The sequence below is a fragment of the Seriola lalandi genome, unplaced genomic scaffold (genome assembly GCF_002814215.2).
Source record: "Seriola lalandi dorsalis isolate HSWRI2012SDOR001 ecotype SW California unplaced genomic scaffold, Sedor1 jcf7180002054335, whole genome shotgun sequence".
Classification (NCBI taxonomy): Eukaryota; Metazoa; Chordata; class Actinopteri; order Carangiformes; family Carangidae; genus Seriola; species Seriola lalandi.
In genome coordinates, this window is record NW_019524888.1 from 586,672 (window position 1) to 597,533 (window position 10,862).

A 10,862-nucleotide genomic window follows, 5' to 3' on the forward strand; every position below is an offset into this window, starting at 1 on the left:
GGGTGAGGAGGGTAGGCCTAATACTGAGGTGGCAGGGGTGGGAGGCCCTGTCTTGTCCTGCACACACACACACACACACACACACACACACACACACACACACACACACAGATGTGCTTGTAGACACTCACACACATTCGCTCACATATACAACACTTTCACATACACATTTCATGCAGATGCACATTATGTATCATGCGCCAGTGCCTGAACACAATACGAAATGCTTACAAGTATGACATTGCGGTGAATGCACAGACTGCAGCGGGAGCCAGCCAGTAATGCATGCAGTGCATCCCCTCACTCGGCGAAGCCACGGCGACGCACGGTGTTGATAAATGTATGTAAATGTGCATGAGGCATCGGGGATGGATGGAGGAGGGAGAGGGGGAGGGGGGGGGGCGAGAAAGGGAGGGAACTCCACGGGAGAGCGGGGCTAGGGCTGACAATGCAAGGCTTTGACCTTTGACCCCTCACCGCTCCATCATCCGTGGCCATCAGCTGATCCCGGGAAATGGACAGCCGCAGTAAAAAAACAAAAAAAAACCCCAAAAAAACCACTCCTCTTCCTCCATCTCAGACACACATTCACACACACACACACACACACACACACACACACACATACACACACTCGTCCACTAACAGCACTGAATCTACCAGGGCCCACCTCAATTCTTTTTTTCATTTTTTTTTTTCCAGTCCTTTTCCATCTCCCGCTCCCTCCAGCCCTCCATTGCTCTTCCCCGTCTCATGCCTCCTCACTTCAGCACTTAGCTCATCCCGATATCCCCACTCCTAACCTCTCTCATTATTTTGAAATGTGTCGACATCTAGAATTGTCATATCTGTGCAGGAAGAGGTCCATTTTGAATGAGTATATTTTTTTTATGTGTTCCATGTTTTGACTGATCCCATTGTATTCAAGAATTTATGCTCACACTGGCTGCCACTCTTAGTTTTACTATTTTTTTCTGCTTTAGACCTTGTGCCACAATGTTGCCACATTTTATCTCCAGTGCTACATGTAGAAGTTAAAGCAGGGACATTTTCAGATCTAATGAATTCTTCATCAATATATCAAATTTATTTATTTTAAGTGTGTTAAAAACAGTGGTGTCATTGTTTATGACGACGAACAGACAAAAAGATTTTAGTGTAAATAAACTGCCTGTTTAGGTGATTACAGAACACATGAGCAGCACTGTTTTCTATGTTTAATACCGATTAAACATTGATTGACTGAGCATTGATTATGAAAATTTTCTTATGTTTATTTTATCTGTCATAGTGCAGTTACAAGCAAAGTTTGGGTCGGCAGTGTGATATTTGTCAGGCATTACCAAAACCATGTAGGCTAAATGGCTGCATGTCTGCCCGGTAGCAATTTGACACACATTTACTTCACACCCTTTGATCTCCATTTTTGTAAAACCATAAAATATCTTTTTCAATATCATGCAGGATTACTTACCTTGAAATGTCCTAGAATTTGATATATAATTTTTCATGGAAAATATGATCTGTCACTAAATCTGCATAAACTGCCATGCATACAGGGATAACTCCGAGACATGTTCAGTTAGTATTAGTCGCGTCAAGTGTTATTTTGTGAACAGCTAAATGTCAAAAGTTTTTGCAGACTGTCAGCAGCAGTTTGAGCTACAGTATATTTAAGACAGAGACACGGCTCCGTCCAAACACGCACAAACTCGTGTGTACACATGCAAACAGGACACAGATGCACACACATGCACACACACATGCACACACAGAGGCAGGCACAGAGTGATTTCTGTTAAATCAAAGAGACACTTTGTAGGGGCCTCGCAGGCTTAAAACTGCAGCAGTGATTTATAGTAAATGTATAGAATCAGACATGGACGACGTGTGACAAATAGGACATTAGTTTGGGTCTGTTTACATGAAATGCACAGTAACATTGCAGCAGAGATTTGGGGTAGAACGTAGAGACAGCTCGGCCTTTTCTTTGTGAGGGATGGAGGGAAGGATTTCGAGAGTGAATGTGAGTGAAGATGGTTTGAATAGAAGCACGAACAAAAATAAATTTCCTATAGCTTTATTTGTTTTTGTGGAATATACTCTGCAATTTGTGCAATTTTTTTCTCTTTTTTTGATTTCTTGAAGAAGGCTGGAACTGTATTATTTATAGGCATAAATTACATGCCATAAATTTCACGCATATTGTACTGTATGCATTTATGTGTTTTCGGTTAGGCATGTTTACCCTTGTGCATGTTGGCACGAAGAGAGGAAGGAGATTTGTGACTGCATTTTGATGTCCTACTACCCTGTCCTCCATTTTAAAAGCTTGTACATGTGAGGATGAGAGCGGGCAAACAGGCAAGCAACCCCACCAGCAGACAGCCAGGAAGATCACAGGGAGGCAAGCGAAAAAAAAATGTGATCATACAGAGAAATACAAGGGAGAGAAACAAGCGGTTATACAAAGAGACAAGCTGGGAGAGAGACAGACAGGCAGGAAGACAGGGAGACAGGCTGAGACAAATAGACAGTACTCGTCCCTAGTTTGGTAATCTGATGGAGAGATTAGCAAGCAGGCAGCATTTGGGTCGGATTATCGAGTCATTAGAAAAGACTGGTGCTCCAGAGCCTCTCTCATGTGTTAATGTGGCTTTACAGATCCTCAGCGCAGTCTGTGCAGATAGTCTAGATTGTGTTCAGAGTATATACAGTAGACAGTCTTTCAATATGTAAATAGGGCCACATATACATAAACCTAATTCTTCACAGATTGATTTGTTTGTATGTAAAATGTGTATAATATTCATGCAATTTGAAATCCAACAATCTTTGTGATTGATGTTCTTTTTTTTTTTTTTTAATTCTTTTACTTATTTTGAAATTTGGTTTTAAAAAGAAAAATAATTTTTTTTTATTATTCTTTTTTCTCTATTTTGGTAGAGGCACTTCCACATTGTAGTGGTGTTGAAGTGTTTATTGCAGAATTGAAATGTATAACACAGAAATGTTCCTCGTATGTGAGTGAAACTAATCGATATAAATCTAATTTTATTTTGGCATCAGCTGAATCACCGCTTCATGTTTATACCAGGAGAACTGCTCAAATTTATTTATACTTTTTATTTAAAAATTTTTTACAATTCACCATCTCTCATCAGAATTGATTTTTATGTAAAACACTGCTTAGCATTTTTATTGAAGGAACCCCCCCCGCCCCACAAAATAACTTCATCCAAGTTTTCAGCAGTGACACACAAATTCTGGCCTCCGGGCAGGTGAACCTGAAGACAAATGAAGGAGTCTCCGAGCAAATGCATCAGCACTATATGTCGAACTGTATAGCCAGATAAACTGTAGCATTTAGCACAGTGGGCCAGTGGAGAATTCAGGGGTATATGGCCTTCATGCACTTGCAAATCATACAGCTGTGATGTTCAGTGATGACGGGATTTAAACAGGATCAGGAGGAAGCCAGAGAGCTTACGTTTGTGTGTGTGGGTGTGTGTGCAGGGGAATACATGCTTTTACAGTAGGTTATGTGGATTTTAGGTATTTACTTTGTAAATATCAGTGGCAATACACACAGCTCAACTGTGTGTGTGTGTGTGTGTGTGTGCGTGTGTGTGTGTGTGCGTGTGTGTGTGTGTGCGTGTGTGTGTGTGTGTGTGTATAGTTGTGTCAGGGGTGGGGGTAGCCGGGTAGTTCATTGACAGCTGATCAATGCTGCTGACACTCTCTGTGTCAGATGTGCTGATATGGTCCAGTGACCGCAATATCAGTTTCAATTTCACTAGAGTGGGCAATGGAGCCTCTGATGAGTGTGTGTGTGTGTGTGTGTGTGTGTGTGTGTGTGTGTGTGTGTGTGTGTGTTTGTGTTTGTGTTTATGTGAGTGTGGTCTGTAATATTTAAAAAAAAAAAAAAAAAAAAGTACATGAACATGATCATGTATCAGCAAGAGGACACTGACCAAGCAGTTCTTGAATGAGTCTTAACAGCTTGTAACTTCACTTCCAGGTCGAACATGTGTACATTCAATCGCTCTCACAAACACACACACACACACACACACACACACACACACACACATGCAAACACACACTATCTGATCTGTGTTCCCAAAAACCTTCCCTTTTGCTGCTGCCTCTGCATACACCATGCCCCAGTTCCCCACCCCCATCCCTTTTTGTCAAATAAATTGCTATGTGACCTACTTCCCATTTTGCACCATTTCTCTCATGTTCAGATATTATTGTTTGAACATGAGTGATTTGCTTTGGGGCATACAGTATCAAAGAAAACATGGTGTAGATAATATGGGGAATAGTGTACTGTAAAGTGTAATGAATGAAATGTGTTTTTAAAAAAATATGGTAACGTTCACATCAGCGTTGACAGTTTTTTTTTTTTTTTTTTTTCAAATCATGATTTGGTGTTGTTGCAGCGTGGCAGCTTCTATTAATGTGTGGGCAACACGTTATGAGTGGGGTTTTTTTTTTTTTTTTTTAAGGCTTTTGTTTTTAAAATTGCCCTTGTATGATTTGTAATTAAAATACATGGTTCACGTATTTTCTGATTAACACATACAATAATACTCACAGCCCTCATAATAACAGGATGTCTTTGTGATGGTCATAGACTGGGGAAATAAGGTAAATCAATTTTGCAGCCTAGTTAAGCAGAAAGCACAGTGGTAATTTTCAGTAATAAGCATGGCTAATTCATTGGACCACATTGCATTTATAACCCAGTTAGGTCTGCACTAGTTGGCATCCAGTATTCTGTTTGGACTTGAGGTGCATTTTTAAAAAACCTCCTCATGATGAAGGGGATCTTATGGCACTGCGCTGTGGATCCCAGATATCACATGAAGGCTCATTATACGGCGGCAAGTGTTAGGAGGGCGGCAGCAACTTTTATTTTATTTTACTGTACATTTATTTACACATAATTTCATGTATTACAAAACTTTTTCTGGCTCCACAGATTTTATTTCAGCTAACATGTTTGGTCATGATTTGTACATTCACACACACACACACATACACACACACACACACACACACACACACACACACACACATCCTATCTCCTTCACAAATTGCACAAGGATTATTACATTTCTCAATGTTTCTCCCATTTCATGTTCAACATTTTGAGATATACACGCTTTATTACATCAGAAGAGCAGCATGTGTGTAAGTTTGTGTGTTTGTGCATATGTGTATATGTGCGTGCCAATGCACGTCTACCAGGTCCAAGGCTCCATCGTGCCTTTTCCCAGCCATGCAGAGATGGCACCGGAGACCACACTGACCCTGATTTATTGGGATCAGAATCCACATGACAGCAATTAATTTACATCCATTAACTACATCGCTCGCTCTCTCTTTCCTGCTCTCTGTGGACATTTTGCACTCTCGCACAATCACTTTGAACGTTCTTCGTTTCTTCCCTCACTCTCCGACTTTTTCCTTTCTCAGCATGTTCTACCGCTCTCTCTCCTTTAATCAGTCACTCTCGCTCCACCAGTCACTCCCGCATCGTGCTGCTTGTTTTGTTCAAGGCACTGGGATTCCATATTCCTAATCCATGGAGAAGGCCATGAGCATCCTGTCCTACCTCCGTGCATTAAGAACTACTGCAGAAACGATAGTGTCCTCAAGTCCATATTATGTGAATGTGTATGTGTGTTCATGTAGTGTGTGTGTGTCTCTGTGTCTTGGAGGCATGAGGAACCTCCGGCTGGCTGGGAATCATATGAATGAACCCTATAAATAATCATTATGTTACATGTACTCAGATTTTTTTAATAAGCGAACAGACTATCTGTGTAATCGGAACAAATTAAATACTGCTCAACAAATTGGCTGCCTATGATTACACAAGGAATTTGACATTAACATTTCAACGGATCCTTCATCCTCCTCCACGGATCCTCCATGTCGGTTTCTCATTAAAGCATCCAACTCATGCAGGTTCTCATGCTCAAGGGTCTTTCTCTCTGCCCCTCACGATAAGACACTTTATTGCTGGCCTACATCTCTCGCCGTCTCGCTACCTCTCAGTCTCCATTCTACTAGTTTCTGTCTGCCAAGTGCTTTTTCCTGGCTTTTCAACTCTAGAAAGGAGACTTTGCTTGAGGGAGAATTTGCCATTTATTTCCAGAGACAAAAAAAATGAAAAGGGGCTTTAGCACTTTGTATCTTTCCCCCTTTTGTGTCTTCATTCTCTACGCATCTTTGCTCTTTGCACCATTGTGGCGTCTCTTCATCCAGCTCGGGCCTCCATGCCATCACTCTGTCCTCGGGGTGACAGGACCGGGAGAGCAGGGCTGGCTAAATGCACTGGGGGTTGGGTGATCGGGACAGAAGAGAGGAGGATGAATTCTTTTGACTTTCATCTAAAGCCCTCGTCCAGATGAATTGAACAAACTACCACGGATGTGCACAAAAGATGCACACGCGCTAATACAGCAAGTCTTCACACTGTATGCACACTTTCTGTGTATAGTCATGTATTACTGCATGCTCATGTGCACACATATGCGTGCGGGCATTTCATTTTTGCATAGTGCATTTGCAGAATTTAACATTTCTTTCCTAATTCCAAAATTATTCTAAAGAGAAAGACAATGCAAGAATCCTTTGCTCACGTCTCTTCACCAGCATAGCTTGGGGACAGGTTCTACCGGTATCTGTTTAAGGATTGGCTGAGGATGTGGTGCGGGAGGAAAAGTTGCAGTTGGCAGCAGGCGGGAAGACACTGCAAAGGGAGCGGGGGTTCACAATAAAGGATTTTAAACCAAAGCCTCTTTGGTAAAGAGGAGGGAGGGAGGGAGGAAAGAATGGTGCTGTGGGGGAGGCGGATAGATACAGGATGACACAAGGTCCAGATTAACCCTAATCTCAGGCCTGGTGGTTTAGGTGAGGCTGGGGGACTGTAGGAAGCTATCCCATGCCAGGTGGTCATGAGGAGGTTAAAACTGGAAGAGGGTGGGGGGCACTGGGAGGATGAGGATGGGACAGGGTGTTGCTAGGGAAGACAGAGAGAGAGAGAGACAGAGAGGAGGAGAAAGAGATGACAGTGGAATGAGGTATTTCAGTAACTCAGCTTCTAGCGCGCTTTTATTCAGATAGAAATAAAACTGAAAATCCAAAAAGAGTGGCCAAAAAAACAGAAACAGAGAAGATGCGAGGGATCGGGGTGGGGGGTTGCACAGCCAGCAGAACAGCAGGCACTGTGACGGTGGCTGCAGGGTGATTGGGTGGTTGGTGCATGGTGACAGTGGCACATGCCCCGGTGCATGGGATTAGAGGGACAGTCAGTAATCTGCTGTTTAGGCTGTATGTAGGGCAAGAGTGGCTTAGCCTAGCCACTCTTAGCACGGGTCGAGCGCCAGAGCAAGAGGGAGAGGAAGTGGACTGGCATTACATAGCCGCACTCAGCTTGCTCAGATTCTTTTCCTGCGTTTATCTCTCTCTTTCCTCTACCTTTACTTGTATCTTTCATATAGCAGCCTCCAATATCACCTGCTATTCTGAAATGTATAAAAATGCAACAACTATGTGTGAGAAAAAGAATTAGTGTAAGAGGGGATTGTATTACAATCAGAACACACAGTGAATACCACCTGCTGTCAGTGGTGGAAAGTAACTAAGTACATTTACTCAAGTGCTGCACTGCACTGCAGTTTTTTTAGGTGCTTGATCCAGGTCAGATTTCTAGCAAAATTAGACAAAATTATGTAATACAAACACTTGGAGCACAATTATGTTCATGTCATTTCCCCATCTACAAAACTTTATATGCATGCTGGGCTCAACCAGTTTATTTTATTAAAGGAATAAACATCCAACAGAGATCTAATACAATAAAGTCTGAAGGGTGCAGGTAAGGAATCAAGACAAAGAAAGAATTCATGTAGAGCAGAGCTTCTCCTCCTACTCGCGATAAATATTGAAAAAGGGCTATTAAATTTAAAATCTAGTCCCTAACAATCCCTGCAGTGCCGTATAAAACCCTTCAGTCGCAGGCACTCTCGAGATTTCCAACATAAGCACCACTTACACCACAAACATCTTTCAATGAACCAAAATCACTGAACAAATTAATAAATCTAATTATTTGAACCAATGAAATAACAAATCCAAAACTCACAATAAAATGACATGCTACATGGCTCTAAAGAGATACTACAAATTGGCAAACTGTCTCCTCAGAAGCTGAGGCACATCCCAAGCGAGTATAGACTCAGTGACCGTCAAATGAGAAGAATACACAAAAAGACGAGGCTGCCCAAACAGGATTGCGTACAGTTTGTAATCACTGTTGAACAGGGGAGGTTGAGACAGAGATGCATGTCCTCCTTCACTGTGGGAAGAATACAGTTCACAGAAAATTCCCGTTCATCTGTCATGGCTGAGAATCTATATGAATAACAGGGTTTATTACATATCAGCATTGCTTCCTCCACAGTTTTTTTTTTGTTGTGTGTCCACTTGTTGTACTGTTCGATGATTAAAAGATTCTCTCCATTCTCCAATGAGCCAAGTGATTTATGTCAAGTGAAGTCAAGCATGGGCCGGCGGATGAATCAAAATTTGTCAAGTTGGCTTTTCCCACTTAGGTCTATGAATTGATACAGCTTAGTTTTGAATATGAATCCCCCGGAGAGCGCCGCATTGCTTTTAACTGACTGTAGCTTCAGCCGAGCAATCAAACCCTTTGTTTTTTCACACCATCCCACAATCCCACCTGCTTCGGCGAGACGATGGAGGACCCTTTGAAAACAACGAGGCGGCATGATTTATTATTCTAATTAGGCGAAGTGAGACTTTAGCAAAGCCACAATTACACTAAATCGCCAAAACAGTTTTCTGGTTGGCTGGCTCCTGTTCTGTTCAGATGTTAATCAGAGGCAGCTATTGAGTGGCGGTGCAAACTTCTTGTGAGTCACACTATTGCTTGGTAATATCTTCCACGAACACACAAACAATCAAACAAACGCAAGCGTGCTACATTGAATTACAAATAAGCATTTTGTCTTATTAAATAAAATTGCATTAAACTGTCTTAACCAGGTAACATGCAGCTTTCCAACCGTCTCTGAGTCAGACGGAGGGCTTCAGGTGCCACGATACCCAGTTCAAATCTACTGAGGTGGTTAATTCCAGGTCATTTCATAATCTCTTTGATACTCACTCACATCTGCACATCTCTTTACTCTCACTCACTGACAATCAAACAGCTGCAAGCTGGCACACTCACTAAATCCTCCGGTACAACACACAAACCACACACGCGAAGATATGCAATCCCCCGCCGTACACACACACACACACACACACACACACACACTACATACACGAGTGCCCATTACAGAGCATACACACAATGGTGCAAACAGACTTGTGCACACACACGCATACACACACGCACAAACACTTATGCATGCAAGTGTACACACGCACACACACACACACACACACACTTCTACTCAAACTACTACCGCGCTCATGCAAAAAAAAAAAGGTTTTATTCACCACCAATATTCCTCTGAATTAAAAGTAGATCCTTCCTCCATCACAGCATAGAGCACAGAGTGGTGGAAATGCTAAATTTATTGATCATTTGTAGGAGGTATATGCACACACACACACACACACACACACGCACACACCAGGGGGGGAAATTAACACGCATTGTGGGATCTGTATGTATGTATGTGGTTTCCATCCATCCCTGTGGCTCTCATCACCTTTTCAGCGCCTCCTCCCCTCTCCTCTCCCCCTTTCCTTTTCCTACATCTCCACACACCCCCAAAACACCCCAATCATCCTGCATCAACAGGCATGTGAACCCAGTGTTCAGTTCATCTCTTTCCCTCTCTCTCTCTCTCTCTCTCTCTCTGCCTGCTCTATTTTCATCTGTGTGCTTCCACTCTCCTGGCTTTCGGGTAATTACCTGGCATTTGCATTGCAAAGTCCCCTGTGCCGCCCTCAGCTCCTCCGCAGGTGATTGAGCTTCATTTCCCCAGCAGATAAGAGAGAGAGAAAGAGGAAGAGAGAGAGGAAAGGGGGATTGCAGCAGGGTGTGATGTTATTCTGGCTTAGAGGATATAGGAACAATGCCCTGAATTCTTGTTACCGGTAGATTGGTTGGTTCATGGCATACACAAGAAGTTCCCACACTTAAATAATCATCCTCATTACAATCACATCACTTTCCGGTCAGACTGTAGTGAAATGAAACCAGAGAGCAGTAAAATAATTTCTGAGAGTGAGCTGACCGCTGCATGCATGCAACCTTTTCTTAGATTATTTTTGGTATGTTTTGCCTTTATTTGACAGTTTACAGCAGAGAATCAGACAGGAAGTGTGAGGGCACCATGAGAGACGGACGACATGCACCTTTTTTTGCATGCCAACCAAGGACGTCGCAGTGGTGTATGTAAGTGTCTTCGACCACTGTGATTGCACACTCTTGGTGAATCCTGTCTATGTCTGCGACTGGTGATTGATTTCATTATTGTTTGCTTCATAAAACATCAGAAATGAGTGGAGAAACATCCAACAGAGTTTCCCAGAGTCCACAGTAACATACAGATATTGAACAGAACTGAACAGATATTCAGTTTACACTGATATAAAACAGACAAAAGCAGTGAACTCTCACGCTGGAGAAGCTGGAGACAGAGAGTGTTTGGAATTTTCATTTTGAAAATTACTTAAATGATTAACTGATTGTCAGAATGGTTGCCAGTTCATTTTCTGTCGATCGACTAATTGTTACAGCCCTGTTCTTTATTGTCCAAAATCTGAATCATGTCCAGCTTTTGATGACTAAGACACATCCT